This window comes from Mus caroli, chromosome 1 (genome assembly GCF_900094665.2).
Source record: "Mus caroli chromosome 1, CAROLI_EIJ_v1.1, whole genome shotgun sequence".
NCBI lineage: Eukaryota > Metazoa > Chordata > Mammalia > Rodentia > Muridae > Mus > Mus caroli.
The window spans coordinates 97540997-97568721 of NC_034570.1; the positions used below are offsets into that span (position 1 = coordinate 97540997).

The window sequence follows — 27725 nt, forward strand, 5'->3', positions numbered from 1 at the left end:
TTTAGGAGCTCAATGATGGGAGGAAACCCAAAAAGCTCTCACCAGAGTACTGTAGGGAAGTAGACAGGCAGAATCAAGTAGAATCTTAGCTGCTGGTCAGCTGTACCAAAGCTGCAATTAGTAACCCTTCCCTCCTCAGTAACATCCCACTCGGGGTAGGAATGGAAATGAGAGTGGTCCTTTCTAAACATGCTTTCGACGTGACCCCAGGAAGAAAGGTTACAACTGTGAAACAGGAAGTGCCTTCTAGATTGATCATGTGCAAACCAAATGTTTAGTCTTAATAGTTTTATCCCTCAGGTACTGTTTGATTGGTTGACTGACTTGAAGCAGGATCTCTTATTGGCCTGGAATTCATCAAGTGGGCTGGGCTGGCTGGTTAGTGAGTCCCAGGGCTCACCCTTGATCCACTTGTCTCTATCTGGTGCTTCCATTTTGCTTTTTTAAAAGTTGGTTGTTTTGTTTTGGGTTTTGTTTTGTTTTGGCTTCGTTTAGTTTGGCTTGTTTGTTTGTTTTTCCATCCGGGCTGTGGGAATCAAACTGAACATCTTGTTGGAGCCATACACTACACACTGAGCTAAATCTCCCTAATCCTTCTGAATGGTTGACAGAAGATGACTTCATAACATCCCTACTTAACCCATACACCGAAAACTGTAATAGTGCTATGAGGATAAAGAAATCATGACATTTTCTAAACAGTCCATGAATCAAGCTGCCTCTCCCATCTCCCCAGGACCCATTCTCTGAAAACTGTCAATGGAGTGGGGCTGAATCCTCAAGGTCAAAGTGTTAACACCATCTTCTCAGATCCCTTCTTTTTTCCCTTTTTCTGTTCTCATCGTGGACTGCTTCTTCCAGAATCCAGAGTCTTCTCAAAATAAGTCACCCCAACTTCCTGGCAAAGTTTAGATGCACTCCCACCCCCACCCCCAACACTCACATGCCAGTGTCCTCCTGCCCTCTATTCTCTTTCATCCCTCTCTGGGTTAGCACTTTCTAACTCCCCCAGCCAATAAAAGAGTTTAAACATTTAAATGCGGTTTTTAAACTGCATTTAAAGAATTAACCCATTTTGCCCCTCGCTGGTCTAAACCACGGGGTGCCAACCGGACTTTAATTGCTTTCTTCTGGTGGGGTTCCAGACAGCTCCTCAGAAGGAAGGAGCGCACATTCCTGGCACCAATTGGCTAATTCAATTTACTTCAACGGCATTAGCCCCTGTCAGAATATTCATGAGCGGGGGGGAAAGGACCCGCGGTACACGCAGGAGGCAGCCACTCGGGCTAGAAAAGGCGCGAGGGAGGGGAAGAAGCGGACCGCGCGCTGGTCTTAAAGGACGGTGACCAGGAGGACCAAGCAGCTCTTTTCACCCTCCTCGCAGAGAGCTGAGGGCCGCGGGCATCAGCGGATTTGCTGCTCTTGTCATCAGCTCTCCACTGCCAGCGATCGCGCGCGGAGACTTTGGAAACATCCGAAGGCTGTAAAGCTGTGACACTTTTGACTTGGGGGGAAGGGGGTGGGGCGGGGGCACAGAGGCGAGCTGAGGCGAAGGGACTCGGCAGGACACCCGTTCGCCCAATGAGGAAGGCAGCGATATGAGCTGGACACCCCCCACCGCGGAGTCTCAACGTCTCTGGAGAGTCGCCGGCTGTGCCAGGTAAAGCTGAGGGCTCCGGTCGGTCCCCAAGCATCTGGCCCCAGGCACAAGAGGTCACTATGGGGAAGCCAGGTGCACTGTGCACGGTCCAGCTCTGCTTAGCGCTTTCCCCTCAACTCTCCGCCGCCTAGGGGACCTCCCTGCCGACCTGGGTTCCACTTCCTGGGACTTTTCGGGGACAGGGTGCAGGAAGGGATATACACGGCTAGTAGAATGCTCTGTGTGTAAGAAAGCTGCTACACAGCGGAATAGCCAGGCAGGTGGAGTGTGCTGTGCACTGGAATGTGCTCGCTGGGTGATGGTGACATGGGGAGCGCGGGGTGCCAGGGTGCTTAACCTGGGCGCTTCACTTCCCTTGAGGTCAGCAGCATCTCCATACTGCCAAGGGAGAGGGTGCCCGCGTCCTAAACGAGGTAGTTGTGCTCAGAGCAGAGGATCCTAGGCACCCAGTGACCGATCCTGGCTGTGGGATGAGAGGAGCGGCTGCAACAAAGCTCAGCGGTGGGAGAAGAATGTGGTGTGGTGCTGACTCTAGTCCCTGCCACCTGCCGGACATCACCAACTCCCCGGATTTCCTGTCTCCTAGTCCTGGCAATCCCTGGGAAAGCTCTTAGTTGAGAGCCGGTGGTTTGAGCTCTGCTTGTCCTGGTGGTGGTGTTTGGACAGAGCCCGGAGGTGATGGGGCGAGTAAAGGAGTCAGATAAGGTGAAACATTCAGCTCTACAAAGAAAACGCCTCCGCGATATCTCAACCTGTCCTTAGCACTAAGACAGACGCTTTGCTGGCCTCCAAGCTCTGGCAGCTGAATATGGGAAGTGGGGGGCGGGGGGCAGCTTTAAGGCAAGGCCAGAGTCCTTTAGTTATTTCCTACCTGAGCTTATGTACGGGAGGAGGAAGTGGGGCTGGAACCCTGGCACGCGAGAATAGAGGAGTTAAGCGCTGGGTAGATTCGGAGTTTACTGTGAAATCAAAACGATTATTATTAACGTTGTTTTTACATGCTTGGACATCAGGAAGGATTGGAGTTTGGGACTTTGATAATAGCACGGAAATTGAGTCTGTAACCGCTGTCCCTCACATAATGTAAGCAGACCTCCTCTGGTCTCTGATTTGTCTCCATCAAAGAAAACAAATGCCTCAGAATTGTAGTGTCAGGGACCTGGCAGAGGATTGTGAACTGTAACTAGTTGAGAACAGCACAAACAACAGAAAGTCTTAACAGTAATGCAAGGCACTGATTCCCTATCCACAATCAGTCCTGTCTCTTCTCAAGGCGGAGGCAGAGCCACCCTGGATCCCATACTTGACCCAGCTTTCCCTTCTGCTGCCTGGGCTAGTCACTTGCTTCCAGTTACAGAACCCCTACAGCTTTTTGAGCTTCCTAGTGTGAGCAACCTTCCCTTTAGTTTTAGGAGGAAGCCTCAAGGACACCTGAGGTTGGTTGCTATCCTCTTGGCTTAGCCCTTGATCAGATCTGTTCCAGGGCACAGGCTTGGCACTGCTGATGAAGCAGAAAACAAGGCAGGACTATGGAAGTCCTGGCAGTCACTGCGTGCAGGAGATGAGGTCAAACCTCTGTGCTGCCCACATCCTTTCCTGCCAAAGAAGAAAGAGAGACAAATAGAGTGCAAGTAGGACATAGATAAACTGAAATCAAGCTCCTAGAGTCAGCTGGGCTGTGGCCACTGACTTTGGGGTGACCTTTACTGTGCTTCTGATTTCCCCTTTGCCAACGCACTGAGCAGTCAGTCTTTCTGATGGGACTCTACTCAGAAGATGGTCTAATTTTGTATTTGAAAAAGTGCTTTGAGCACACTGAGAAAGGACAGTCTATAAAATACGACATGTTAATGTTCTGTGAAAAGTTTGCTACTGCACAGGTTAAGGAGATACATTTTTAGCAAGTGTGCCATGTGGCAGTGTGACATTAAAATGGAAAAGCGAAGTACAATCATAAAAAATGACTTAACATTCTTGACATTTTTGTGCATACTTGTGGGAAAGTTATCTTCTATTTGGGGAGAGTTGCTGGGGAATTTATTCAATGTTTGTACTACTGGACCACTCCCCTCCTACCTTTCTCCTCAGTAAAATTATATGACCCAGTTCTCACCAGAGAGGCACTGTGACTGTCCTTAGCGCTGAGGGTTGAGAGGAGAGACTGCGGATTGTTAGGAGAATGCCAGTTGGGGTTTCAAGACTGGGAGGTAAGGTGCAGAGCAGTTAAGTGTTCTAGAATGACTAGTGAAACCAGCATTGCTTTTCCTGTGTTCTCTGATTCACTCCATCAGGTGGTGCAAGGGGTCCTTTTGCTACCTTTGTTGGGAAACTTCAAATCAGTGGTTCTCGGCTTGTGGTTTGCACCCTTTGGGGGCCAAGTGTCTCTTTCACAGGGGTGACCATTGGAAAACACAGAGATTTACAATTAGAGTTGTGAAGTAACAACAGAAATAATTTTATTATTGCAGTCACAACATAAGCAGCTATGTTAAAGGGTTGCAGCATAAGGAAAGTTTACGACCATCACTTTAAGTGATGGCAGTGCCTGCTCCTGACTTCTGCACTGGGAGGACTTCTTTTTTTCTTTTTTCCAGACTGGAACAGGGAAGTATTTACCATCCCAGAGGACTCAGAAGTCTGTTTTCAGACCCTGATGTGGTTCTCAATTTTCCTCTCATTCTGGAGCTGCTCGGTCTACAGCTGTTGATGAATTTAAATAAATGGCTGGACCTCATCAAGAGAGCCACTGAGAAACACTGATGTCTTCTGGGGACAAAGCTAGAGAAAGGCCTTTGAGCTAGAAATTTGAGAGTTTTGAAATGAAAATAAAACCCTGATTTCTCTCTACCCATCTACCAATTCTTACATTTTCCCCCTCATAGTAATGAGAACTGTTTACTTAAGCATTTTATTTACTTATTTGTACAGTCTTGAACTTTAAATGTGGTTTGTCGAGTAGCAGTCTAGGGAAGGAGGGAAAATGTACAGAGACACGGAAGGAAGAGCTGCTGTGGCTAGGACATAAATCAGCCAGGATATATGGGGGGTGATGAGAATAGGTCTTTTCACCCTTAAAAAAAAAAAGAAGAAGTCCACTTTGGAAGAAAAAGAAGTCTGATTATTAGGATCCCAGCCTGAAACTCAGGCAGCTGATGCCGAGAGGAGCCAAAGGGTGGTTCTTCTTAGTTTAGAGACAGCAAGACAGCCTCTGCCAAAGGCGGCTGTAAACACGGGATAAAGATTTCATTGTGAGGTGGTGTGACTGGAATAATTACAGCTAACTGTCCATTCTAACCTGCAGTGCTGCAATCAGGGCTGCAAAGTAACAAAAATAAGAGCAACTGGGGACATCAGAAAGTGGCATTTACTACTTTCATTTTCCCTTCGTTTACTTCGTGGCAGCCCTTGGTAGTGGTTGGGGTGGGGAGAGAGGAGAGCTGAGCCATCACTCTGTGACCCCCTTCTATTCTGTTTTGACTGGGGACAAGATTTTTCATGTCTTAAAGCCAGCATATGATGCTATATTAAGAATAATTGCGTTCAATACATCCAATATTAATTAGTGAAATATTAGGCTTTACTTTCATTGTCAATGCAATCAAAATATATAAAAAATGTTACCAGACCCTTGTTCTTCTTTAGCACTTTTCACGGGCATTTAAAGTTCAAGGAGAAAATTTTCCATTCTTGATACTTATTAATTTTCTCCTTTGAAATAAATTGCACACAATGACTAATGCTGTACATTGCATCAAAGATATACCCTCCTCTCTATTTATATGTGCATTTGAAGACAAAAGACAATGTATTTTGAATGACCAAGGCTGTTTAGGCAACTGGGCCTTTGTAGTTATTAGAGGCATAATAGACAGAAGAAGTTGGGACCACAGAGAGCAGGCGACCCTTAGTGTTCAAGACAGGCAAGTGGAAACACATGTATTCATGAGAGAGCATACTCCCACAAACCTAATATTGGCATAGAATATGGATCGAAGTTGTTTCTGCTTGAATTGAAAATGGACTATCTTTAAGTGTCAATGTTAAGTATAATTGTTCTGGGAATAAAAAGCACTGTTATAGAGAAAGAATAATGAAGTAAGATAAGGTCATGCAGTCTTGTGGAGAGAAATACTCAATTTCTCTTGGATATTCATCTTGTCTCTTTGTTTAAGAGGGATGACACTATCTTTACTAACCTTTAGGGGTTTTATCCACCATGAATCAAAAGGTACCACAAAGGCAAAACACTTGCTAGATGTTACAAAATGTAAATGGTTCAAAATATAGAACTATCTAGCTCTCAGCAGAAAAAAAAATCTATTTCACGAAATGCACTTTCTATAGCAATTAAAAATAGAAAGTCACATTGCCACATTAAGTTATGGCAACAACCCATTTTAAAGAGAAATTTAGTCTTTTCACATTTAATTGCTATTCATGGCTTGCTGAGTAGTTTTCCAGAATAATCCACCATCTCTTGCTAACAGAGATGGTCTAGTTGAGAACATTCCTAATTACACATGGACTGACAATTTTAGAACCCTGGGAACACTCTACTTAAAGCATTACTCAAGTACAACACAAAATAAAATGGCCCAACTTGCTTCAAAGGATGTCTTAGCATTTAAGCGATCATAAATCAGAGAGCATTTGGTTTGGAGGTATATCAGCTCAGTAAAAGAGTAAAGAAGCCACAAATCTTGACTGCTTTTTAAAACAAATAAAGCTTCTTTAATTCCATTCACTTTTTCTACAAACATAAGCATCAGTTCCCTGCAACTGTACCCGTGCCAAAAATATGCACATGGGGATGACAAGAAGGCTCAGTGGGTAAAGGGGCTTGCTGCCAAGCCTGATGATCCAAGTTTGATCCCTAGTTCCACATGACTGAAAGTGAGACTGGACTTCAGAAACTTATCTGATCTTTATGTCAATATATCAAAATATTTTTGTCAATAAAACACATTTGGAATTCCCGAAATGATGGATTTGTTGCTTTTGGTTTGGTTTAGTTTGGTTTGGTTTGGTTTGGTTTGGTTTGGTTTGGTTTGGTTTGGTTTGGTTTGGTTTGCAAATTTTAGGATAGCTTCACAATCTGAGTTCAGAGCATGTTCTGGTGAATGTAGTTGTCTCTTAAGAAAAAAGAGACATCTCTTATAAAAGAGATTATAGTTTTAATTCCTAGCTTCCTTTATAGCTCCTAACTTGAATTTTACTTGTGGTATAATCTTAATAAATATATGCTGGTTTATTTTTTTTTATTTTAACATGGTTTTTATCTTTTGTGTTGTGTTGGGATACTATTGAAGTACTGTACTACTGGGCTTTGCCCTTAGCCCTTAATTTTTTTAAGGGAACTTAAAGAGTTAAATCATATTTAAGGTATATAGCAGGATATTATAACACACATTGAAAAGTAGCATGTTGGCCAAACAGGATGAGCATCCCCACCATCTCACACAGTTGTCCATCTTCCTATGAAAGAACAGCCACCATCCACTCATTGGGCAAAAGCGTGCTACACTGTGATGCTCTCAACTACTGTCCCCATCGTTGAACTCGTTTCTCTTCCACATTTCTATCCTTTGCTCTACATCTCAGCACCACCCCCCAGCCTTGACCCTGGTGAATGGTGCTTTTCTTTTTCTTTCTACATCTCTCTCCTTCCCTATTTTTACAATCATATGAGTGAGGTCATGCAATATTATTCTTTCTCTGCATAGTATATTTACTCTGCTGAATGTCCTTCAGGTCCATGCATATATAGTTGAGTAATATACCTTCATATACATGTGCCAGTTTATCCACTCATCAGTAGCTATACCTGGACTGTTTTGTACATTGACTGCTGTGACCGGTGCTTCAGTAAACACGAATGTGAAAGTGCCATTACAAGGTGATGACCTCATTTCTCTTGGTATTCTTTCAAAAGAAAGAGTCAGGGACATATGGTGGCCCCATGTAGCTTCTATAGGAAGTTCCATGTTGCTTTCTATGATGGCTATTTTACTCTACATTTCTGCCATTAATGTACAAGAATTCCTACTTACCCACACCCTCATGAACATTTATTACTTCTTGTAATTATCAGAAATCAATGATAGCAGCTCTGAAATGATGCAATGATTTTGATAGTCATTTCTCTGATGGTTAGAGATGTTGAACACCCTTTCACCATTTGATGTACTTGTATTCTTATTTCCTCTTTAGAAAGATGTTTATTCGAATCCTCTGCTTGTTTGTTTAATTTCAATCCTATGTTTTCATGTTAGGTTGCTTGATTTCTTCATAATTCTTAGACACTGACCCCTGGTCTGACATGTGGTTTTCAAATCTTATTTCTTACCCTGTAGGCTTCCCTTTCATTCCAGTGATTTTTTTTTTATGTGCAGACTTTTAGTTTTGATGATTTTCTATAATGTAAGTAGAATTAGATCAATGGCATGTTCAAGTTGGATGTATTCACTCTACTTAAACCTAAAATCCCTAATGGTCTTGTTTTTTTAAACAAGCAAGATGTTCCCAACTGTAGTAATTATTGCTAAGGTTATATAGTGAACATGGAGTAGACAAGAGAGTAGAAAATCTTCAAGTTAAGCCGGGTGTGGTGGCACATGTCTTTAATCCCAGCACTCGGGAGGCAGAGGCAGGTGGATTTCTGAGTTCGAAGCCAGCTTGGTCTACAAAGTGAGTTCCAGGACAGCCAGGGCTACACAGAGAAACCCTGTCTCGAAAAACCAAAAAAAAAAAAAAAAAAGAGAGAGAGAGAGAGAGAGAGAAAGAAGAAGAAGAAAAAGAAAAAGAAAATCTTCAAATTAAATACTTTTACATTTTTTTTATTTTAGTTCAGATACTGAATTGCTTCTATTTACATAAGCTATTTGGAACGTGCAGTCTCTCTGTAATAAAGGAGATAATATCTTTTGATGTTTTTTCAGTTGTCAGGCACCTATGTTTTAAGTACTGAGTCCCAATCACACCAATTATTACTAAATTTCTGCATGATCTTCTTGTATCAACTAATTATGGAGTAATTAATAAAGGGAGTACCTTTTCCCTGACAACTTTTTGTGACACATGGCCAAATGTCAGGCTCAACTATAAAACTGCAGTCCTGCTTACAATATCTGGAGGCACCAGAGAAACACAAGGCTTCCCACTCACATCATAAATCTGTGACCTCTAGCACTGCTTACAGTAAGATAAGTTGCCTTATCTTTCCATGCTAAGGTTCAAAATCAGATGCTCCTGAGGAACCTAAATGTCTGTAAGTACATTGTATCCTGGGTTTTATCCTCGTTTAAATGTTGAATGAACATGATGGTTTTAGTCTTTTCCAGAAAACATACATAGTATAATATATTGGCACAATTGGGATTCAGAAGTCATTAGAAAGTCTAGGTAGAATTTGCATGAAGATTCAATTACCTCTTGTTTCTTGACAAGGTTGATTACTAGGCTGTGGTCAAAGTTGTTCAGAAAAATGTGAAGTGCACCTTCTTTCCTCTCTGCTTGACATCTTTGGGCAAATCAAATTCTGATTTCCATTTTCTAACAATAATTTAAAAGATAGCTTAGTAAATAGACTTATAATATATTGAATAGAAATTTTTAAGTATACCTAAGTCTAAATATATTAGATAAATTTATTTTAAAATATGTGAACAAATCAAGTAGTATAGTTCCCTAAAAGAACAGTGCATTTTATATCATACCTATACTTCATTTGATGAAGTCAATGTTTACAAAATATTTGTCAAATCTCCTCTCCTCTCCTCATTTCCCTACCCACTCAGCTTCATGTTCAGTGTTTCTCAAAATCAAAACAAAAGAGAAAATCAAAATAAACAAATAGCAACAAAACCAGTAAGACAAAAATAAAGTCCAAATGAAACTGAAGGAAACAAAAATTCCACAACATGCTATGGTGTTTGTTTGTGTTGGTCAACTTCTGTTCATGGAGCCTACCCTAGAATGTGCAGACATACCGACCCTGTCATACTTCATTGCAGAAAGCTGATTTTCCCTTTCCTAGCAGGCATCAATTTCTGATAGCCTTTTGGTTAAGGCTGGGACTTCATTGTCTCCATTTCTACTCTTCAGTGCTGGAATTTTGTCTGGCTTCAACCTGTGCAGGTCTTGGGCAGTCAGCCACAATTTGTGAGTTCATATGTGCATCAGTTCTACTATGCCTGGAAGAAAACATTTCCTTCGAGTCATCTATCACCTCTGGCTCATTCTGATGATGATCATTCTGCCTCTTCTTCAGCATAGATCTCTGAGGCTCAAAGGGAGGGCTTTGGTGAAGACATATGTTCAGAATTGAGTGCTTCAAAACCTCTCACTCTCTCTCTGTACATTGTTCAATGTGAGCATCTGTGTTAACTGTCACTGCAAGAAGGAGCTTGGTGAAGGGTATGCAATATACTTATCTATGAGAATAACATTATGTTAATATGGGTCATTTTATTGCTGTTTCTTTAGCAAAATAATAGTAATAAACAACTTTGCCTCTAGGCCTGTGTACTATCTAATCTTAGGTAATTTGGCATCTTAACAGTATTGGGTGTGTGTTTCATCTCACGGAGTGGACCTTAAGTCTATGGAGTAAAATGATTGTTTACTCTCATCATACTTGTGCCACTATTACAACAGTGTATCTCACAGGAAGGTCACGGTGGTAGATCACAGGGTTTGTAGTTAGGAGATATTGATACTGTACTGTAAAGTAACTTCCAGTCCATGAATCCTGGCTAGGAAAGTTGAAGGTTTAAGGTACACACCAGCTCAACTTCTATATAATCTATTAAGATCAGTGAAGATGCTTTATTTAAATTTGGAAGCTTATTATCAGTTTCTTGTGATTATCAAAAGATAAATGAATATTAGTCTTTGCATCTAAGAAATTTTGGTCATGAAACTTTCTCTTGGCAATTCTGTTGAAGACTTATGGAAAGTCCAAGTAAAACTGATGGATGTAACAAAAATTTCTGTGTTCATTCTATGTACAAACTTCTACATTCTCTTATATTTTGCCATTTTATATATTGGATCAGAGCACTACAGATTGGGTAACTAATAGTCAACAGGAATTTAGTTTTCACAGACTTAAAACTGTAAGTCTGACATCAGAATGCAGGCATGTTAGATTCTGCTGAGGGTTGCAGACTGTCTTAGGGTTTTACTGCTGTGAACAGATACCATGACCAAGGCAAGTCTTATAAAAAATAACATTTAATTGGGGCTGGCTTACAGGTTCAGAGGTTCAGTCCATTACCATCAAGGTGGGAGCATGGCAGTATCCAGGCAGGCATGACGCAGGAGGAGTTGAGATTTCTATGTCTTCATCCAAAAACATAGAACTACTACTAGCTACTAGTGGAAGACTGACTTCCAGGCAACTAGGGTTATACCCACACCCACAGTGACACACCCTTTCCAACCAGGTCACACCTATTCCAACAAGGCCACACCTTCAGATGGTGCCACTCCCTGGCCCAAGGATATACAAACCATCACACAGACCATTGTCTTCTTGTATTCTTCCTGAAAGAAGCACTTTCCAGAGTTTCTTATGTAGAAGAACTAATACCATTCAGAAAGGGCCCTTCTTTTTGATATAGTTACTACCCAAGACCTTTACTCTGAACACTATCACACAGAGGAAGATGAAATTTTAGCTTGGGAATTCTAAGTTTCATAAATATTTGGCCCATTGCCTTAACCCATCAGACTCTAATGAAATATACAATATCATTTCTGAGCTTTCTCCTTTGCAAAATCCTTGAGTTGACATAGCAGAGGCTTTACTTGGCGTACAAATTTGCAAAATCATCATCATTACATCATTGAAAGCAAGCACTACTGTTAACGGTCTGAGTCAGGTAGACTTTGGGAATGACTGAATAAGAATGAACATCTTTGGATATAATTTCTAAAAATTAGCAAGATTTCTCAAGAATATTCATAGCTAAAGATTAAGTAACATTAATTGTGTTGTTATGTTTATCAAATTCTGTGTGAAACAATTTACATCTGGTGACCAAGTACATCTCTGTTGACACTTCAGTTTTGAAGTGTCTCAGTTGCATTACCTTAGCCTACACGCTCAACTATAGGATATTGGAAACATTTATTTCAGTCTAAAAATGTGAGTCATACTCATTTTTGGAAATAAAAACCTTGAGTAGTCATTTGAAAATTAATCTACTTGGCAGTTCAGCATCTCAACTTGGTGGACTATTTCAGGAAGCTAGGTACAGAGGACATCGTGTCATTTCTGGAGCTGGCTGACATTGGGCAGCCAAGTTGCACAGGGTTGTTTCTTTAAACACACACAAAAATGTAGTATGGGCATGCTATGTACTTCTTTGGCACTTCTAAATATTAGCTCATGTCAAACTAAAATATATGACCTCAAGCAAGAAAGAAAATCCAACAATAACAACCATCATTTAATTAGTCCATTACTTCTGGTCCAAATGATGAGTTGAGAGTCTTCTCTACATTACCTCAGTAGTCTCCTGTCCATGATACTATCATACTACACATGTTGAAACAAGGGCACAAGAGAGTGTTCAATGTAGGCATGTTTCCAACTCAAGACCCAAGGCCCAACATCATGGAACTACTCAATTGCACTGCACTGCCTCCTTCTAGCAATGGTTCTCAAAGTCCCATGGCTGCTCATGTCTCACCCTACTTATTTTCTGGTACAGTAACTTCTTCAAAAAAGAACATGTCACAGCATCCTTGTCTATTTGCTAATAGTACCATACCACTTGGGACAATCAAAACTGCCTGCAATCATTGCCAAATGTTCCCAATGGCCAAAACAACACTGGTTGAAAGCTATTCCATGCTTACATTTTAAAGATATAGAATTTTCAATTTGAGAGTGGAGGTATTCAATTTTCAAATCCTAAATATTTTTGTAGATATATTAGACACATTATATATTTGTAAAAATAATTAGATTCTTTGGAGGAAAATGATTGTTAACATGCCTTCATTAAGACCAGGTCTCTCCCAAATAAGCTCATAGAGTCCCAAATTGCTAGGAGATTTCTGAGATTACCTCAGTCTACCAACAATGACAGGAAAATGGTTGAAAAACATTGAATCACAGTTTTCTCCAAACTAATAGATGATCTAATAGAAAGTTATAGGAGAACAACTTTGTATTTCCTGAGGGCAATATCTGCCTGAATGCTGAACACCTTTTTTTTCTTCCATGCTAGTTATGAAAACCATGACCTTGTTAATGCTGCTGACACTACCTTGGGTTTCCAGCCCTGCCTCTTTTTTTTTTTTTGAACTAGAGTCTCAGTATATTACATGTTAGCCTAGGCTAGCCTGAAACTCACAATTCTCCTGCCTCTGCCTCACAAATGCTATGCAGTAAATTATTTGTTTGGGGAGTTTAATACTAGGGAGCAAACCAAGGATCTTGTTTGCTTTATCACTGCCATCTCTCCCACAGCTGCAAGGTGGGATGGAACCCAGAGTCTCATGCATTCGAGATAAACACCACCATTGACTATACCATCAGTCTCTAGGAATACATAGTTCTTCAATGAATCAATGAAATCTTGGTTAGCTCAGTACAGTGTTTCAATGCCCTGTTGTAGGCTCCTGTCTGAACTTGTCACATATTACATTTTACTTTAATTGGTGTCATGTTTGTGCACATTATTGTATGATAATCATAGTTACAATTTCTGTGAACCAGAATGATAATATGCTAGATAAAGATGTAAGATCAAAGAGGCATGTGCTATACTTAACAACATGAAATGTAACAAAGCCACCTGCCAATGAGGAAAACAAACTGCAACCGCATGGAAACTGAAGGTCACATAAAGCCCATTCAGCTACAGAGGGAATTTTCATACTCAAGTCACAAGATACTTGCTTATTTCGCATTTCCAAAGATGAGCTACCCTGTTCTGATTTTGGCTAAGGTGCACTTGCTTTTCCACACTTCACATTCTCCTCGAATCATGGTTATGGAAATGGCCACTAGGAAGGGTCCTATAACATGTTGTTCAGATGAAAAATGGTTGAAGGTCTTCAAATGGAAAACCTGACATACAACCTGACACTGTAAAGGACCAAAATAGGCATCTTCAAGTATCAGGGATCTACTCATTAAAAAAAAGAAAATCCATTTACTCTGTGTTCCCTTGTAGGTCTGAACCAGGGTCACTGAATAAAAAAGCTTGGAAGCATATTTTATCTCAGCACAAAGATGAACTTGCTAATGATGAGTGGAGCTAAGGAGTAGAGAGATGGCAGAGGTAGCAGCAATGGCCTCTGAGGGTACAAACATTGGGAAGGGGGATGGGCCAGAAATTTCCAAGTCACTTTCTAGCACTAAATGTGTTTGAATATTTTTCCCTTAGATGTTATTGATGATCTTGTAATCTACTTTTATAATTTTATTGAGAAAAACAATATCTATAACTTTCTCCAGCCCACAAATTCAATTATTGGGGATAAGTATAATAGAGTAAGCAGGAAGGAGAACCTTACCAGGTTCTACCTAGAGTAAGGATCTCTCAATAATACCGACCACTGTAATGCAAACCATCAGCCAGATGTCATGTACTCTTGAGAAGAACTCCTTGAAGGTTTGGATAGACATCTCAGTGGGTAAAGAGCTGACACACATAGCCTTAGTTTAAGCCCCAGTATTCACAGTAGCTGTGAGCATCTGCAATTGTAGAACAGTAATGGGAAGATTAAAAGCAGAGACAGGAAAGTCCCTACAAATTTTCAGCTTAGCTAGCTTGTCATAGTCGGTAGAAAGAGTCACAGAAGACCCTTTTTGAAATAAAACAGAAAGCAGCATGTTGTCCTGTGCCACATCCACATTTACTTCATCATTGTGCTGAGATAAAATATGCTTCTGAGCATTTTCTGTTCTGTGCCTAGTTCAGGCCTAGTTCAGGCCTACTTCAGGCTTGCAAGGGAATGCAGAATAAATGGATTTTCTCCTTTAAGTGAATAAGTCCATGATACTTGAAGAAGCCTACTTTTGTCCCTTTAGTCAGCTGTATGTCAGGTTTTCCATTGGAAGACCTAAAACTATTTCTCATCTGAAAAACATGTACGCTGTGATGCATATATGCATCTGACCTTACACAAATATATACAAAAGTCATACACACACTTGTGGAATAAGGGAATAAGTCAGTCATAGGAGTTAAAAGGCTTTCTCAAGAGCTCACAGCCAATGACTCTAGCAATATTAATTGAACCTGATCCTGCCCTAAACTAAAGTCTCTTGTCAACTACTACAGTACACCACCTCATCTATTCAGCAGAGATGCATGATCTTGTTTGAAATGTTGGCAATTTTCAGAGTTTGAGACATATGGCTACTTATGCAAATATTCAAAACATCTTTCAAAGCCTGAAATACATCATTTCAAAAATTATTTGCTATTTTCTATTACAAATGATGTTGCTCCATTCAAACAGTTCAGAGTTCCTGAAATTAATGTTAAGTAAATAAGCGAAATAAGGTTTTTGGTGCTTATTTAAATGTCTTTAAAGGAAAGGCTAACAATGACATTTTGATGCAGTTCTGGAAACCTGGGATAAAGAAGATCTCCAAGCTGTTACACACATGAAACAAGATTAACTACTTTCATTACTACAAACCCAGGAAGTCCTGGCAGTTATCCTGTTGGTGTTTACTATGTCATTATATATCTTTCTGTCTTTTGATCATAACTGTCATATTGGGTTATTTTCTATTTGATGATGATCTTATTGCATATTTCAAAAGGCAAACATTTTAAGAATGATTTTTTTCACAGCCTGGGAGATAGCACAGTCAGTAAAGTACTTGCTATGTCACTCTGAGGGACTGAGGTCATCAGAACCCATATAAAAAGCCAACAAAGTGGCCCACCCCTGGAATCCTAGCCCTTTGACTCTGAGACATGAGGATCTCTGGGCCTGGCAGTCTAAACAATCAGTGAACTTCAGATTCATCAAGGAATCCTGTAGTGAAAGTTCTGAAATTTTGGTTTCAAAACAAAGAAACAAACAAAAACCCAGAAATATTAGAAGAACGTGCTTTTGTTTTAATTCCAGGTGTAGGGATGTAGGGTTACTTTGCACTGTCTTCAGCAGCTGACTATAATTTGCCTTGTGCTCTAGCAGAGATGTGGTTATGCAATTGTGAGACATCTGGAATTCTTCAAATGTTTCAGAATGTATATAAATTTTAGAGTCCAGAGAGGTAGAGTTGGTGGTCGGTTATTGCTTTGTTTTGGCGGGGGTGGGGATGGGGGTGGGGGTGGATGTAGGGAACTGTGGTTTGTTAGCAGTCATAGTAGTCATGCTCAAAGAAGAAAGAAATTAGATTCAAGGATCTCTCTCTCTCTCTCTCTCTCTCTCTCTCTCTCTCTCTCTCTCTCTCTCTCTCTCTCTCTCCTCTCTCCTTTCTCTCCTACCCTGTGATAGAGGGTGAAACTGAAGTAGGGGTAGAGTGGGAGAAAGAATGACCCACAAAGTAGCAAAGACCTGCTACAGAACCCTGTCTCAAAAAATAAAATGAAGAGCATTACTGAAAGACACGAACATGAAGTCCATCTGCATATGCACTCATACCTTCACATAGGAACATATACATACACAATTGCTGTATCTGTCTTTATTATTCCTACAAATAAATAAATAAATAAATAAATAAATAAATAAATAAATAAATAAAATCTCCTGATATAAATGCTTCAATTTATTCTCCCTGCAAGCTCGGGATCTGGCTACTTTGGAGCTAGGGTAGGGTTAAAGTTAGCTTCTACTTTGAAGATGAAATCTAGTGACTTCTTCAGCAACACTGTTTCCTGCACACCATTCCAGGTGATAATCAGCAAAAGACTTAAAATACAGTTTGGCATTTGCCTTCTAAAGCTACTGCTCCTTCGGTACTTACATGCTTATGAATGTTTATGAAAGTTTGTAATTCTATTTTTATCACTCTTGCAAAGCATCTGTGCACTTGCAAGCAGGGCCGTGATGTTTATCATACAACTCAAAATGGAATCCTATTCAACTCTCTGTGGGGTGATTGTTTTGCTAAAAGTCAGGAGGCTTCGCTGTGTCTGGAGTTTGGGAAGCTGCAGGGAAGCCCATTTCTTTTACTGCCCATAATCAGGGTCATCTCTGTTAATGGGATGACTTGGTGCTAGATGCTCTTAGCAGCCTGCCCCAGCACATGTCAGAAATCACTGCCGTGGTGAGCCTCTTACCTTTGCAGTTGCACATCGGGGTACCATTTCCCTAAGTCGAGTGTGGCTCAAAGAACTTTTCTGTGACTTTGTGAAAATGAGTGGCGATTAGAAAGCTGATGTTTTATGCACAACTCTCCCCTTGGGTTTTAGGTTATTTCATACGGGAAACCTTTATAAAAAGATTGTTCTCAATATACTTCATGATGGTGGGTATTATAAATCAGAACTCAGACATCTCCATAATAAAACACAGGAAATATCTCTACAGCTATAAAATTTATGGAACATGGCAAATGAGCCTAGAAAAGCAACCCTTGAATCCTATACAATCTCCTCTGAATGGAGGATTTGATTGCCTATTTGGGAGATTTGGACAGAATAGAATAGGACTAACATGAGAAGAAAATAAAGATGCTTTCCTCTCTAGATTCACAAAACCTAACACCAAAGAGTTTATGAGGATGTGAAAAAAATGTACAGACACATACTATTGCTCAACCTATGCCCCCAGCTGCTCCAAATTTCTTGCTTTGGTGCAACTCACGACCATCTCTACCTTTACTCAGAATTCTGAAACATGGAGGTGATCTTAAACCACACCTCTCTGGGAAAGCCACTGAATGTCCTATGTATTCAAATACTATTGGCTAAGCTTTTTTAATATCTAGAGCAGGAGCAAGAGATATATATGAAAGAAAAAGAATTACAACTATGTCATAGCCTTATGTATGTGAAAAGCAGGGAAGTACACCATTGCTATGGGTTGTTTTGTATTATATTAGACACCTTTAAAATAAAAGGATCTCTACCTTCCCTTCTCCATCCTCCACTCACTATTAATGTCCTATAGAGAACTCCAAAGGTAACTCCGAAATCTCTCTCCCATTCAGTACTGGGCAGAAGACCTTATGACAAAGTGAAGGTATCGAAATAAGTTAACAACACTGAGAAGTCATAGCCATGATGAACAATAAACAATTTATGGAAAGAACTCAGAAAAAACTTGTTGTTGAAAAAATTGAAAAGCATAGCTCTTGACAAGTGTTTTTTATTTATGAGTGTAAGTAGAGTTTTTTAAGGAACACAAAAGACTAAAATAAAATGTACTTTTCTCTTTGAATCTACCAAAAAGGGGAAATCTAGGTAGCTCTGAGGTTAATTGCATATTTTGATTCAATAATCATTATCTGCACTAATTGAAAGAGCAGAAGAGTTCAGAAAGAGTATGTGAAAATATAAATGATTCAAACATATCTATAGCTGATTAAGGAAGCATTTGGTGAATTGAGTATATATCATCATGAGTTCCAACAACTTTAGTTTTCCTAGAGATAAAATAGTCTTACAATTCAGGTCTGAGAACCCAGGTTTTAACACTGCTCTTTTAAAAAAAATATTCATTCTTTAAGAACTTCACACATGTATAGAGTATATTTTGATCATACCTACACATCATTCCTAATTACTTAGTCTTCCTAGACAGCTACCCACAACAACTCTATATCTCTTTTTATTTTACTTCTTTCTTTCAACCCATGAAGAAGAGTGCTGCCCACATGCACATACATGGTGTAGTGCCATGTACTATAGCATGAGCATCCTTCCAGAGGCCGTACAACTGAAGGAAACCAGCTCTTACCCTAGCAGTCATCAATATAAATAGCTCTGTGAACCCTTCTTCCATGATGTTGGAAAGTTGACTGCCTTGATCTTGTTTGTGCAGGAAGCCATAGCAGATGAGTTCATGAGTGCACTGACCATGTCATGTCCACAAGACATTATTTTGCAGCAGCTTCTCCCATGTTTTGGCTCTTACAGTGTCTTTGTTCCTTCTTCTGCATTGTTCTCTGGGCCTTGGGGAGAGGAGGTATGATAGAGATGCCAGATTTCAGTTATTCTTTGAACTTTGATCAGTTATGGATCACTGTATTAGAATCTGTCACCAGTGGGGATAGGGGAAGGAAGTTTCTCTGAAATGTTGTACTGCTTCAAATCATTGATTCATATGTTTGGTAGCACCCAATTGGTAGAACTGGGAAGAATTAGGAGGTATGACCTTGATAGAGGTGTTGAGGATTCAAAAGACTTCAGCTATTTCCAAGTCCCTTTTCTCTGTCTCTCTGACTCTTTGTTTCTCTCTCCGCCTCTCTGTGTCTCTGTCTCTATCTGTCTCTGTGTCTCTCTATCTGTGTGTGTGTGTGTGTGTGTGTGTGTTGCTTTAAACAAAGATGTAAGCTCTTAGTTTCTGTTCAAGTGCCAAGCCATTTCTGCTTGCCTACTGCCATTCTACCAACCATGATGATCTAAGATTTTAACACTCTAAATCTGTAAGTCAAACTAATCAATTTCTCTATAAATTGAATTGGTCATGGTTTTGTATCACAGGAATTGAAAGTAAGTAAGGCAGAGAGGTGAGAGCTTCACTAGTTTGTGGGCATAGGGGTAAGTAGTCCTTGACCAGGTTTACACTACCAGACGAGTCCCCTATTGTAGAAAAGCCCTTAGATTCATTCAGAAAGCTATTAGTTTCTGCTATGATCTTCATGCTACTGAGTACTAATTGGTTACTGTTAGAGTTTATGGCTAAGATTGTTGATGATTTTTCTCTTCCAATAGCATAAATAGTACTAATAGGAAGCTAGGGTGAGCATGGCCTATTCTCTATCATTCTAGTCCCTCTGTGTCCTGAACTAACCTAAACCTCTCAAAGGACTACTGGGCTTACTTTTACCAACTGGATAAGAAAATCCAGTGTTTTCCATTTAATTGTTCCTGTTTTCTATTCTTTTAGCAGGTCTTTGTTTATTTAAATGCATGGGTCTGAGAACTAGAAATAGGAGATCTTGAAATGGTTAACCAAAGAACTTCTTGCCCCAGAAGCAAATACTGATGACATAACCCAAGTCTGATTGTCTCCAAACTGTTTAGCACTCTTAAAACCACAAAAACAATAACAAAATCATCCTGTAAACATGTCTTTATTTCTAAAGCAAAATAGAGTTTGAATTATTTCAAAAGGAATTTTATTCAAAGTGATTAGCTGTCAACAAAACTGTAATTAAGAAGAGGAGCTGTCAATAAACTTGGGAGAATAATTGTTGAAGTATACACATTTTATCTTATCTCTTTTTTATCTTTGCCTCGCATGGCTTCTTCTAGAGTTCTGGCCATTTAAGTTAAAAAGAAAACCTCCACATGTAGCTCTTCAGATGCTGAGAATTTCACAGATAACACACCTACTCCCTTCCAGATTGCCATACCTAAGGTTTCCTAAAACTTGGGATGTATTTTTGACCAAATACTATCCATCTTTTCTTCTCTAGGGATTCATGAAGATTTTAGAAATAGAGACATCTCAAAAGTGTCTGGAACATTCTCCTCATCACTTTTAGCTTTATTTGATTTCTTTCCTATTCCTTGTATTCGCTAAAACATTGATGGTCTCAGCAGGTATTTGAGTTGTGCACTTCCTTGGCTGCATGGGGCACTTTTTTACTCTTACACTCTCAGGGACAGTTTCTTCCCTGGGCTTTCTCATGAGAGTCCCATTTCTTAAAAACAAATGAACAATACACATATCTTCCATACTCTCCCTGATCCAAGCCCCAGAATATATATCTCAGAATATGTATTGAGACCACAGCTCTCTTAGCCTAGACCAAAGTCAAACACAGCCACCTCTGACATTAGGCTAAAGGCCAGATAAACTCCTTAACTGCCACATGTACATGGCCAAAGAAAACAGACATAGAATCATCAAAGTAGAGGGTTTTGACCCATCTCACATGCTGGCATTTCAACCAGTGCAGCGCCACTGGTGCTTGTGTTGGCTTTAAATTGAGTCAGTATTAACATGCCACTGAAATCCATGGAGTTTGGGTGATTCTACTAGTGTTTACACAGCAGGGGAATAACCTGAGACTGGCTAGATTACTGGAGCCCCGTGCCATAATTTCTCTCTCTCTCTCTCTCTCTCTCTCTCTCTCTCTCTCTCTTTCTCTCTCTCTCTCTCTGCATAGAAGTCAGAAGACCACTCAGACCAGGGCAGTTCTGAGAGTCTAACTCATGTTGTCAACTTGGCAGCAAGCACCTTTACTTGCCAAGCCATTTCTTTGGCCCAATGCCCAGCCTTTTCAAGTAGGGTCTAGGGACCAAAGTCAGGTTCTTATGAAGTCAGATTACCAGCTGTCTCTCCAGCTCAACTTCACATTACACAAAAGTGTCCCTTCTCTACCCCCTCACTTCTTTGCTGAGATGATTCTATGACTCTTGATAGCCATTCCATTTTCATGTTGCTTAGTAGCATCTACTGTCTAACTAGCAATATACAAAGAATCTGTTCTTCCCATTTTATTGTTTCATGTTGTAACATCATCTTTTCTGTATAAATGTCTGGAGTGAACAGAGGACCGAGCACAGGGTCCCCAGTGAAGAGCTAGAGAAAGGACCCAAGGAGCTGAAGGGGTTTGTAGGCCCATAGGAGGAATAATAATATGAACCAACCAGTACCCCCAAAGCTCCCAGGGACTAAACCACCAACCAAAGAGTACACAAGGAGGAACTCAAGGCTTCAGCCACATATGTAACAAGGAATGGCTTTGTGGGACATCAATGAGAGAAGAGGCCCTTGGCCTTGTGAAGGCGCGATGCCCAAGTGTAGGGGAATGCCAGGACAGGGAAGTGGGAGTGGGTGGGTTAGTGAGCAGGGGGAGAGGGGTGGGATGGTGGTTTTCGGAGGGGAAATGAGGAAAGGGAATAAATTTGAAATGTAAATAAAGAATTAAAATTAAAAAAAAAAAAACTTCTATCATAAAGGTTTGCTGGCCCTCTGACCTCCATTTCATCCAAGCAGCAAATGTAGCTTTCTGATGAGGTTCTACTGGGGACTTGGGTTCTTGCATTGATGTGTCATAGTAGCTATGAAGATTCAGGTGGATCCAGCATGATTCCATCCTCACTCTAAAGGAGTCATAGTGGACTAAATAGCAGAAACAAAAGGGTACCTTTATTATAAACAGAGTTGAAATGTAATATTCCATATCAAAACTCTAAAACTTAGAAGATGAACCCAACAGTAAGTAACTCCTTGTTCACTTGTCCACAATGGAATACAAGTTCTGCCTGAGGGCTTGTCTTCCTAGTGGAAACTCCAAAATTCAGTCTGATTTCACCTTTTGGCTCCAGCTCTCCTAGTTAAGACAAAACAAAAATCATTCCTTTCCTTAAAGTCAGGTAGGAACTGTAGCAGTAGTTTAACTGCACCACATGCCCAGGAACCCTTTGGATCCTCAAATGAAACATACAGACACTGGGCAGTTCTAATTCTCTGCCCAGCTATCATAGATTTCTCTCTGGTACTCCTGACTCAACAACCTCTAAATTTATGATCTATCTGTGCTGCCCTGTTCCTTCTGGGCAAGCCCCCTAGCCTTTGCTGCAGAAGATGCTTCCAGACAGCTCTTTTGGGGGCAGCATTCTTTCTCACCAACCTTTCAGATGATTGTCCTTTCTGCAGCTCTAAATTTGCTCCGTCTCCCATGGAAACATGGTGATTCCTCTCTCCTCCTCTCTCCCTTGCCCTAGCCCCTGCAAATCTAAGGACCTTGCCCCATCTTCCTTTGTCCAGCGATTGCTTGGTCAAAACCCAATTGGGGACCAGGGCCTTCAGTATTTGGACATGTAAATTCCTGGTTAAATCAAAGCTTTAGAACCAATCCCCAACAAGGAACAAAGATAGAAATTACTGAGAGGCTTTTCATTGCCAGATTCCTGCCATGTGGCTGTAACCTCAGGACAAGAGAAGCCAGGAAATATATCCTTCCTAAGTGCTAAGAAAGAGGAGGAAGACAAATATCTTTCAAGCTCTGATACAGGTCATCAATTAGCAATTTACATCAGTTATCTTTATTTTGTGGCACTCGACATAGGAGATGATAATACACTGAATAATAAAAACCCAGATGTTATTTAATTCCTACAATATTCTAAAAAGTTACCTTTGGCTCTGATAGGACTATCCTAAGACTTAGCCATGACCCAAAACAATCTTTCTCTCCCTTACTCCTGCAAACATAACCATATTCAGTTTGAAGAGTTTCTAGGATTCTCACAGCTGAGACCCCATGAAAGACTGGAGTGGCTACCCAGAATTTGACCCAGTATAAAGGGGCTAAGGGATGCAAAGAAATTCCCTGATATATCCACTGATAGAGGACTAACTCCTTCCCTATTCTCTGGGCTTATTCATTCCCTTTGGCAGAGCAAATCCTCCACACATAGTCAATTATCAATTTAAATCAATTATCTTTGTTTTGTGGCACTGGGCACAAGAGGAGACAAAACACTAAATAAAATCTGCATTCTAGCTTAACAACAACAAAAGATGAAATGCAGACTCATTTAGAAAAGATGGAAGACACAAAGATACAGACTTCTGCCCTAGCTAGCCACACTTTCTCTGGATCCAGGCACAGAAGGTGCTGCTTCAAATAAAGCCTGATAAATACCACTACTGTCAGGAGTCACCTCTATTGATATGGATGTCACTCTTGAATTTGAGGATGAGCTTCAAGAGTAGGGATTTATCCCTCTAATGTTAGAGTCTGGTTAGCTGAAAACCTCAGGCCCTATCCTTATACTCCTGGAGAGATTACTTCATCTCTTAGAGCGAGTTCAGGCATTTGAAAAGTAAAATTAACAATGCTAGAACCAAAGGAATGACACTTTATCATCTATAAAAGCATTTTCTGCCCTCCCCAACACAATAAGAGTATGTGCACAATAAGTGTTGGTTACGAATGTTATTGGAAAATAGGATTTTGACTCTATACTTCATCTACCCCACCCCCATGAAATAACTGAAAAAAAATTGAACTTCTAAAAAGCCATCTTTTTAGGTAGTACATGAGGTAGAGAAAACAGCACATTTGGAACACATGAGTCCTTGTGCAAGCCATGTGACTCTGCACAAGTGTCTTGAACTCTTGCTTTAATACAGAATTACCTCTCATGTCACAGGACTAATGTCCAAGCATCATGTCATGAGATAACATGCAGAAGGCTGTAAGTGCATAGATAGTTCATATGGAGTCATGATTGTCTCTTGTAAATGCATATATATGGGAGACATAGTTAGAAAACCCATCTTATAAGACATATTTTAAGAGAATAATTGAAGGTTTCTAGGAGCCTCTTAATATAAGAGTGGTTTTGATCTCTGACCTTCATTGCTTCCCACCCTCCTTGGAGAAAAGAGTCTTCACAAGAACTCTATTCAAATGATAATCACTATGCAAAATCTCAATGTCTCTTCATTCAGGAACTTACAGTACACATCTTAATAAACCATAATGAACCAAAGACATGAAGAACAGGATAAACAGGCCTCTTTTTCCAGCTGTCATGTCAGTTTGTGACAGCAACTGGTATTTCATTGTAAAAGATGCTAATTTCAATCTGAACAGCACCGGTGTTGAGAGGAGCATAAAAAGAATTCTTGATTATCTATTTCAGCAACAGTGGTCCCTGGGGATACGCTCAGAAACTTCAGATCACATATGGTAAGAGTCCTGTGATAAAATATGCATCAATGGAGCCTCATGATTTAGGATAATAAAGACGCAGAAAGTTTTCCCCTCTATGATAACTATTTGTGTTTGCTACTTCTCCCTTTTTACTATTTCTGGAGGCTTTGTAAATGACATTTGTTATACCTATTATAGAGAGTTCTGTACCTGGACCACCAGCACATTTCTGTAACCATTCTGTTGAGTTCCTGAGAGCTTACCATGAGAGCATTTTAGCAATAATATTTTTTTTGATGGAAATTTAATTTATAACAAATGCCTTAGATGCTGGGACTATATTACCTGCCTATGAGAGTTAAACAAATTCTAATTGTTGTTACTTTTTTTTTTTCAGCTTAAATGTAATCATGCAGTAGTGGTAGTCAGCCTAGAAGAGGAGGAGATTAAATTCTCAGAATCATGTAGTTTGCACCATTTGGACATGAACATAAAGCTAGGAGTGAAGAAAGGTTTGCTACTCTGTTCACTGAAATGGGTTATTTGCTATTTTACAGTTCTGTCTTTCCTGTCTTGTAGGTATATGCCAGAGAATGTTAAGATAAATTTTCTTGTCTCAGATGAAAATAACAATAGGAGATAGTTTGAATGGGAGACATGTTTAACATTCTTCCTTGACAAAATAAAGTCTAACTCCATTTTAACCAACCACTGAAGTCTCAAAATATGAGAGCATAAAATTTTGGTAACATGTAACATGTAACATTAAAGTATATAGGAGATCAAAGACATTTAATGGTTTTACATGCTTTGCATTCCATCCCTAGAAGCTCCCAGCCTTAGGAAATGACTCCAAATCCAACTTTATTGTCTAACACAGAGTAGCTCTCATCACTTTTGTTCAAGAGCTCTTCACACACATGAAGAAAGCCAGTCTGGCCTCCAGATAGCCTACTGCCTTCTGCATGTGCTTAGGGTACATGATTCCGGGTGCACAGTTCCCATCCTGATAGTCACTGCCCCATCCATTCATCTTTGTAATCAGAGCACAGGTATCCATTAGCTGTTTCCAATTTAGAACTTCTTACTTCATTGTATAGAGAACAACACTCAGAGGTTTTTGTTTGGTTGCTTGAATTTTTAGGTGATAGTGAGGTGAAAACCTGATAAATACAATCACCAATTTTAACCAAAACCTTTTTTTCTGCCATCATTGTTTCTCCACAGTGTAAAGCAGGGTATATGAGTATTTTGTTTCTTGCACACAGATTGCACATTGTCCTTAGCTAAACCTACAAATTATACATTAATACTAGTCACTTGTAAGGGAAGTATAATTTATATAAAATCATTACTTCTTTGTGTGTGTGTGTGTATGTTCATGCATGTGTGATATGTACATTTGTGTATTGTGTTTGTATGTACATGTGTAGATATGGATATGGGGCCAGGTATCTTTCTCAATTGTCTCAACCTTGTTTTTGAGTCAGGAGCTCACTGATTCAACTATGTTGGCTGCCAGCAAGCTTCAGAGACCCACCTATATTTGATTACCAGCACTGGAGTTGTAGGTGTCTGACACCATGTCCGGATTTTTACATGGGTGCTGGGTATCTTAATACAAATCCTTATATGAGCCATCTCCTCAGAATCCTCAAACTATTACTTTTCCTGGTCCTGTACTAAAATAACAGTTGTATTATACCTTGAGAAATTATTTTCTTCTATATCCTATATACATAGAGAGAGACAACTTACTAGTCAATAACTAGTAGGATAGCATCATTTTCCTCTAATTCCCATTTTAATTCCAAGGTAATAACAGTTCCCAGATAGTACAAAACCCCAATATTCAATTTTCAAGTCTTTTGGTTCCTATTAGGATGGTCCTAACAGCGGGTGGCCTACAAGTAGTTGAGCTGACAGCTCTGGCCAATGTTTTCACAGTGTGTAGCAAAGGAAACTAGAAAGGGAAACTGAGGTGAAAGGAGACTCTTACTGTGGTATGGATAGGCTAAATCAGGCAAGGATACAGAAAAGAAAACCACCAATTAACTCTCACCATCATTGAATCATCTGCACACAAATGTCAACAATCTGACTGCTGTGGCCATGGCCTGGAAGTGTTGGCTTTAGAGAAGTCCTGAATCCTGCTTTAGTAGACACTTAGAAATTTACCTGAATTCCTGCCAAATAGCACTATTTTAATACCAAATATCAGAGAGCTAACTCTACCAAAATGCTTGTAGAAGATCAGATGGAGGGAAAGCCACATCCTTTCTCACAACAGCCTTCTAATTGTTCTCTCTGCTTCCATCCTGTCTCCATGCTGTCTAATTACACACAGTGGCCAGGCTATTCTCCTAGAAAAAGCAAGGTTATATCAGCCTTTTGCTTGAAACCTGTTAATGTCTTCCTGTTGCAATTAGAATACAAGCAGAAATCATTATCTCAGAAAATAAACCTTCATGACAGACCCTGACCACTTCCATTTTTAGCTTCTAGAATTAAAATCCATCTACAAGGCATGCATATCACCACACACAAAAAAGGAGAATATTTAAATTCACCATCACTAAACAAGAGGCCTATTTTTTTCTCCTTTATCAAAAAGTCTAGAGGCTGGCAGTACAGGGCTGGTACAGCTCCAGCTATTAAGACACCAAATGCTCTCTGTGAGGCTTTCCATGTGGCTTTTGTCCCTATAGTTACAAAATGGCTGCTTTATCTCCAAGCAGTGTGTCAATATTCCGGACAGGAAGACAGAGAAAAGGCAAGGAACGAATATATCATGGGACTGTTGGATGTGTTTTACAGTCATGAAAATAACTGTTTTCCTCAAATGTGTACCCAGGAGCCTTCCTATCATTGCCTAGAAAAATATCATTAGACTATTGCAACAAAATAAAATCAAGTGTTGGTTTTAGTCTTTGGGTCTTTTCTAAGCTTAGTAATTACCTCTACCCACAGATTCAGGCTTCTATAAAGAGAGGGGAGATAAACAAGACAGGGAACCAATGAATTTCATAGCCAGCCTTTCCTATTGATTCCATCTCTCTTCCTCATATTCATCCATCCTAGCTTCTGGTTCTAAAATACACAGTTGTCATTCCTGCCTCCTGACCCTAGTGCCATTCCTTCCTCTCAGACTTGTCTTCCTCAAATCCATCCCTCTTCCACAGGCCTCCTACTTACAGGATATTGCACAGGTCACCTCCTATGGGCAACAGGACAGATTCCTGATCTATCTTGCTGGCATGTGTTCCTACTTCAAGTTCCAATTGTTCCTTTCTC

The 27725-nt window shown here is 40.0% G+C and overlaps 1 protein-coding gene across 1 annotated transcript in view; it reads left to right on the forward strand.

Moving 5' to 3' along the window:
* Window positions 1–1094: 1094 nt before the first annotated feature.
* The window catches only part of Cdh20 (cadherin 20), a 218157-nt gene continuing 191526 nt past the window's right edge, over window positions 1095–27725 (forward strand). The window contains exon 1 of the mRNA XM_021158575.2: window positions 1095–1660. The gene's annotated coding sequence lies outside the window, so the exon portion shown is untranslated. The remainder of the gene's footprint in view (window positions 1661–27725) is intronic.